Below are 7,760 nucleotides of genomic sequence, written 5' to 3'. Positions count from 1 at the left end.
CTCTTGCCTTATAGTACTCATTTGGCAGAACTTCAATCGCAGTTGAGTTCAACTCTCCACAACTCTGCTCCTGTACCCAGTCAGCTGAATATGGCTAAAGAGAAATTCGGGACATGCTGACTTGTCTCTGTATTCTTGACCTCATGTGGGCTGTTAATTCTATGGCAGACATTTTGTCTTTTTTCTATAATTTCCCAGTGCCTGGTACATAATAGACGTTGAGAACATGTCAGTTTTGTTTTGTTTTTTAAGATTCTATTTTTAAATAATTTCTACACTCAGCATGGGGCTCGAACTCACAACCCTTAGATCAAGAGTTGCCCACTCAGGGACGCCTGGGTGGCTCAGTTGGTTAAGCCGCTGCCTTTGGCTCAGGTCATGATCCCAGGGTCCTGGGATTAAGTCTCGAATTGGGCTCCTTGCTCAAGGGAGCCTGCTTCTCTCTCTGCCTCTGCCTGCCACTCTGCCTGCTTGTGCGCTCGCTTTCTGTCTCTGACAAATAAATAAATAAATAAATAAATAAATTTTAAAAAAAGTTGCCCACTCCACCCACTGAGCCAGCCAGGTACCCCAGGAAGATGTCAAAAATTTTTAAAAGATTTTATTTATTTGACAGAGAGAGAGCACAAGCATGGGGAGTCGCAGGCAGAGGGAAAGGGAAAAGCAAGCTCCCCGGGGAGCAGGGAGCCCAATGTGGGGCTCCATCCCAGGACCCTGGAATCATGACCTGAGCCGAAGGCAGAGGCTTAACTAACTGAGCTACCTAGGCGCCCCAAAAATGCCAATTTTAAGACATGGATCAATAAATATTTCTGAAACATCTAATTCCCAGAGTCCCTTGGCAAATGTGATATGGAGGAAAGAGCTTTGGAGTCAAGTATGGCTCCTCCTCCCACTAGCATCATTAGATATGTGGCCTTGAGATTGAGTAACCTCTGGTTATGAGATTAAATGGGATAATGTCTATGAAAATGATTGGTACGTAGTACATGGTAAGTGCTAGTTTTCTCCCCAAGCATTCTCGCATAGGTTGTAGAGGCAGTGATGCACCATCCAGGGCCGCCTTTAGGAATGAACTAAATATATCCTACAGTCATTGGGAGTACCACCAGCAAGAAGCCCTCAGCTGTCAGTTCCTTTAGGAGTTCCTTGAATGAAAGGAGCTATTTGCCTTCCCCAAGGCACCTGTATCCAGGGACTAATCAAGAGAGTGATACAGGGATGCCTGGGTGGCTCAGTCATTGAGCGTCTGCCTTAGGCTTGGGTCATGATCCCAGGGTCCTGGGATTGAGCCCCACATTTGGCTCTCTGCTCGGCGGGGAGCCTGCTTGCCCCTGCCCTCTGCCTACTTGTGATCTCTCTCTCTGTCAAATAAATAAATAAAATCTTAAAAAAAAAAAAAAGGCGATAATATAAAAGGCCCAGCCTCCTTGCCCCAATTTAGGACAATGCTGAAGGGCCATCCAGCTTTGAAGTTTCCTTTGGGGTTCCCTGGGGCCAACCTTGAGAGTTCATCACAGTCCACCTTCTTCCCCTGCCCTATCATGCTTCCTTCCCCTCCTTTTCGTGGTGTTGACCCAAAGTGCCCTTTCCCAGACCCTCTGACATGCTAATCTCACTCCAGGGTCAGTTTACTCATTTTGTTTATCCCAGGGAAGCTGAGAGCTCTGCTGATAGCTCCAGCTACCAGACTGTCTTTATTGTCTGTGTGGGTTTTTTAAATTTTATTTTATTTATTTATTTGAGAGAGAGAAAGAGTGAGAGAGAGAGAGAGCACAAAAGGGGGTAATATCAGAGGGAGAAGCAGACTCCCCACTGAGCAGGGAGCCCAGTGTGGTACTTAATCCCAGGACTCCGGGATCATGACCTGAGCTAAAGGCAGTTGCTCAACCAACTGAGCCTCCCAGGCGCCCATGGGTTTTTTAAAATTCACGTTCTCTAGTAATCTCTACACCTAGTGTAGGGCTCCAACTCACGATCCCTGAGATCAAGAGTTCCATGCTCTTCTAACTGAGCCAGCCAGGTGCCCCTGTGTGTGTGTGGTTTTTTCAATGTGAGAATATACAAAAATTTCTGCTGGTAAGTTTTTTATGCTACGTAGGGCCTCTTAAGAATGAGTGAAACATACTATGTTTGCTAGTATAATTATTTCATGAAGTACAAAAATGTGCCAAGCAGCTAAATTTACATTTCTAGTGGAAATTTAATTTCTGTAAAACATGACAATAGGTTTTTAAGTGGGTACACATTTGTCAAACATTATGATTTCCTATGGGCTTTTTATTGATGTGTAACTTACACAACATAAAAATCACCCTTTAATAGGGTGGTTTTTAGTATACTCATGGGATTATGCAGTCATCATCACTATCTAATTCCAGAACATTTCATCTCTCCATAAAGAAACCCCATACTTATTAGCAGTGATTCCCTGATCCTTCCTTTCCTCAGTCCCTGGTAACCACTAATCTATTTTGGTACTATGGATTTGTCTATTCTGGACATTTCATATAAACAGAGTCATACAGTACATGGCTTTTTTAAAAAGTTTTATTTTTAAGTAATCTCTACACCCAACATGGGGCTTGAACCTACAACAGTGAGATCAAGAGTCACATGCTCCACCGACTGAGCCTGCCAGGTGCCTCTAATATGTGGCTTTTTGTGCTTGGCTTCTTTCTTTCACTTCCCATAACGCTTTCAAGGTTCACTCATGATGTAGCATGCATTAGTACTTCATTGTTATTTATGGCTGAATGATACTCCATTGTACCGATGGATATACCTTATTTTGGTTTTCCATCCATCCATTGATGGACATTTGTGTTTACATTTTTTGGCTATTATGAATAATGCTGTTATGGATATTTATGTACCAATTTTTTTGTGTGGACATATGTTTTCAGGTCTCTTAGGTATATATCAAGGAGTAAAATTTGAGTCATCTGGTAACTCTGTGTTTAACACTTTGAGGAACTTTTCCAGTGTGGCTATACCATTTTATAATCCTACTGGCAGTGTAAGGATTCTAATCTCTTTATGTTCTTGTCAACGCTGATCTTTTTTTAATTTCTTTAAAACTATCCCCTCTTTTTTTTAAATTTTTACTTTTTTATTAACATATATGTATTATTTGTCCCAGGGGTACAGGTCTGTGACTCGTCAGGCTTACACACTTCACAGCACTCACCTTAGCACATACCCTCTCCAATGTCTATAACCCCACCAACCTCTCCCTACGCCCCTCCCCCTGGCAACCCTCAGTTTGTTTTGTGAGATTAAGAGTCTCTTATGGTTTGTCTCCCTCCTGATCCTATCTTGTTTCATTTTTTTCCTTCCCTACCCCACAAACCCCCCACGTTGCCTCTCAAATTCCTCGTATCAGGGAGATCCTATGATAATTGTCTTTCTCTAATTGACTTATTTCGCTCAGCATAATACCCCTAGTTCCAGCCACATCATCGCAAATGGCAAGATTTCATTTCTTTTGACGACTGCATAGTATTCCTATAAATATATACCACATCTTCTTTATCCATTCATCTGTTGATGGACATCTAAGTTCTTTCCATAGCTTGGCTATTGTGGACATTGCTGCTATAAACATTTAGGTGCACGTGCCCCTTCGGATCACTACATTTGTATCTTTAGGGTAAATACCCAGTGGTGTGATTGCTGGGTTGTAGGGTAGCTCTATTTTCAACTTTTTGAGGAACCTCCGTACTGTTTTCCAGAGTGGTTGCACCAGCTTGCATTCCCACCAGCAGTGTAGGAGGGTTCCCCTTTCTCCGCATCCTTGCCAGCATCTGTCATTTCCTGACTTGTTAATTTTAGCAGTTCTGACTGGTGTGGGGTGGTATCTCATTGTGGTTTTCATTTGTATTTCCCTGATGCCGAGTGATGTGGAGCACTTTTTCATGTGCCCTATTCATGGCCATGTGTTGGCCATCTGGATATCTTCTTTGTAGAAATGTCTGTTCATGTCCTCTGCCCATTTCTTGGTTGGATTATTTTTTCTTTGGGTGTTGAGTTTGATAAGTTCTTTATAGATTTTGGATACTAGCCCTTTATCTGATACGTCATTTGCAAATATCTTCTCCCATTCTGTCAGTTGTTTTTTGGTTTTGTTAGCTGTTTCCTTTGCTGTGCAAAAGCTTTTGATCTTGATGAAGTCCCGATAGTTCATTTTTGCCCTTGCTTCCCTTGCCTTTGGCGATGTTTCTAGGAAGAGGTGGCTGCGGCTGAGGTCAAAGAGGTTGCTGCCTGTGTTCTCCTCAAGGATTTTGATGGATTCCTGTCTCACATTGAGGTCTTTTGTTCATTTTGAATCTATTTTTGTGAGTGGCATAAGAAAATGGTCCAGTTTCATTTTTCTGCATGTGGCTGTCCAATTTTCCCAACACCATTTGTTGAAGAGACTTTTTTCCATTGGACATTCTTTCCTGCTTTGTCAAAGATTAGTTAAACATAGAGTTGAGGGTCTATTTCTGGGCTCTCTATTCTGTTCCATTGATCTATGTCAACACTGATTATTGTCTACCTTTTTTAAAAAAAGATTTTATTTATATGAGAGTGAGATCATGAGCTGGGGGTGGGAAGGGGCAGAGGGAGAGGGAGATGCAGATTTCCTGCTGAGTGGGGAGTCTGACTCGGGGCTTGATCCCAGGACCCTGAGATCATGATCTGAGCTGAAGGTGTTGGTTAATCGACTGAGCCACTCAGGCTCCCCTGTCTATCGCCGCCCCCCCACCTTTAAAAGGTTTATTTATTTATTTATTTATTTGAGAGCAGGAGAAGGAGATTGCTCAGGGGAGGTTGGAGGGGCAGAGGGAAAGAGAGAGAGAATCTCGAGCAGGCTTTCCACTGAGCATGGAGCTGATATGGGGCTCAATGTGGGGCTGGATCTCACGACCCTAAGGTCATGACCTGAGCTGAAATCAAGAGTCGAGGCCTAACTGACCGAGCCACCCAAGGTGCCCCTATTGTCCATCTTTTTTATTTTAGCTGTCCTAGGGAATGTGAAGTGGTATCTTATGTGTTTTTTATTTGCATTTCCCTAATCTTAGTGTTGTCAAGCATCTTTTCATGTGCTTATTGACCATTCTTTGGAGAAGTTTCTGTTGAGATCCTTTGCCCATTTTTCAGTTGGGTTGTCTTTTAGTTGAGTTTAGGAGTTCTTTATATATTCATTATATATTGATATATATTTATGATATCCTCAGATACATGCTTTGCAAATATTTTCTCCAATTCTGTAGGTTGTCTTTTTACTTTCTTTTTAAAAAAAGTTTGTTTATTTGAGAGAGAGAGAGAGAGTGAGTGAGAGAGAGAAGGAGCACAAGTCAGGGGAGGAGCAGAGGGAGAGGGAGAAGCAGACTCCCCGTTGAGCAGGCACCCCAACATGGGGCTTAATCCCAGGACTCCGGGATCATGACCTGAGCTGAAGTCAGACGCTTAATGACTGAGCCACCCAGGCGCCCCTTCTTTTTACTTTCTTGATGACTTTCCTGGATGAATTTTGTTGAGATCCAATTTATCTGTTTTATCTTTTGTTACTTATGCTTTTGGCATCATATCTAAGAATCTCTTGCCAAAGCCAAGATCATGAAGACTCATCTCTGTTTCTTGTAATAGTTTTGTGGTTTTTGAACTTATATTTAGGTCAGTAATCCATTTGGGGTTTATTTTTATATATAGGTCTGAGGTTGAAGTCCAACTTGTGGAAATCCAGTTTTCCAAGCACCATTTGTTAAGACTATTTCTGCATTGAATGTACTTGACATCCTTGTCAAAAATTCAGTGAACACAAATAAAGGGGTCCTTACCTCTTTTTAATGAGGTATCTTTACCGATGTTTTTAAATTTCATTGTTATATGGTATTTGGAGTTTGTATTTATCCAAGGTTCCCTTAAGTCTATGAGACTTTGTACATTTTCTTTTTACACTAAGAGAATTAAACATGACGGTATGTTTTTCCTTGAGAGAGACTTTTCAGGTTAATCTGTAACTTAACAGGTATGTAAACCAGGAGACTCACCCTTTTTACCTCCCCGGGTCCTTTTGCCTTTATGCCAATAAAATTATCCAAGGCCAAGTTCAAAGGCAATTTTATTACCTAAAAAGTTGCCAATGCTTAAAGTCAATTAATATATTATTATTTCTTTATTTTTTATTCTAAAAGTAATAAAATCATGTTCTAGAACATTCTGACAATAGAGATAAGAAGAAAAAATCCATAATTTCACACAAAAACCATTAACATTTTTCATTTCTCTCATTTTATTTTATTATTATTTTTTTATTTCTCTCTTTCAGACTTAGTACAGATTCCACTTAAACCAGGGAGTCTGTGAATTGAGATAGTATACTGGATTGAATAGTGTCCCCCCTCATTATGTCTACCTAGAACCTATGAATTTGGAAATGAGGTCTTTGCAGATATAATTAAGATGAGGTCATACTGGATTTGAGTGGGCCCTAAATCCATTATGACTGATGTTCTTATAGATAGAGGGAAATTTGGGTACAGAGATGCACAGGGAGAGCATGATGTGATAAGATTGGAGTGATGCAGCTGGAAGTTGAGGACTGGGAGCAACCCTCCGAAACTAGGAAAGGGACCTGGAACAGATTCTAACCCAGATTTGCAGAATGAACCAGTCCTGATGACATCTTAATCTCAGACTTCTAGCCTCCAGAACTGTAAGAAAATACGTTTCTATTGTTTAAGCTCCCCTGGATGTAGTATTTTGGCAATCCTAGCAAGCTAATACACCAAGGAAACGAATAGAGATAGGGAAAAAAGTACCATTATTTTCACAATCCCCTAAGTGAAATTTAGCATTTCCATCAATATTTTTGTTTGTTTGGTTGCTGTGTTTGAAAACTTATATCCTGAAAGATAATGTACTGCTTTGGGACTAAGAGATCCTCACTCTTACTGTTGTCCACCAAAGGACAGAAGAATGGCAGCAGGTTAAGAAAAAGAGAAAGAAAAACAAAGTCCTGTTAAAAAATGGTAACAATGGGGCGCCTGGGTAGCAATGGGGCACCTGGGTGGCTCAGTATTATGCGTCTGCCTTCAGCTCAGGTCATGATCCCAGGGTCCTGGGATTGAGCCCTGCGTCGTTGGGCTCCCTGCTCAGAGGGGAGTCTGCTTCTCCCTCTGCCTCTGTCCCTCCCCACTGCTTGTACACACACACTCTCTCTCAAATAAGTACATAAAATTAAAAAAAAATAATGTGTCCAAGATATATTGCAAAGAAGAACAAAAGCTACCTGTAGCATACACTCTGTATAATCCCAACTATGTAACCAGCTAAAATGGAATACCTGCACACATCTGTAAATACACAGGAAAAGGTCTGGATGAACAGACATCAAACCATTAACAGTCTTTTGGGCTGGGGAGTAGGATTGGGAGGCGAGTGAATGGGAGAGTTTCACTTTTTCTATATGTTCTTCTATGTACAGAAGATTATACAGTAAGGATGTACTCATCATTTTAGAAATTAGAATTTGATTTAAAGATTTTTATTTATTTATTTGACAGAGAGAGAGATCACAAGTGGGCAGAGAGGCAGGCGGGGTGGGGGGGCGGGGAGCAGGCTCCCTGCTGAGCAGAGAGCCTGATGCGGGGCTTGATTCCAGGACCCTGAGATCATGACCTGAGCCAAAGGCAGAGGCTTAACCCATTGAGCCACCCAGGCACCCCTAGAATTTGATTTAAAGACTCAAAATCATTACTCATGGCTATTGG

Source organism: Lontra canadensis, unplaced genomic scaffold (genome assembly GCF_010015895.1).
Source record: "Lontra canadensis isolate GAN:19392208 unplaced genomic scaffold, GSC_riverotter_1.0 scaffold2, whole genome shotgun sequence".
NCBI classification, from domain to species: domain Eukaryota; kingdom Metazoa; phylum Chordata; class Mammalia; order Carnivora; family Mustelidae; genus Lontra; species Lontra canadensis.
Note: the sequence above shows the minus strand (reverse complement) of the source record.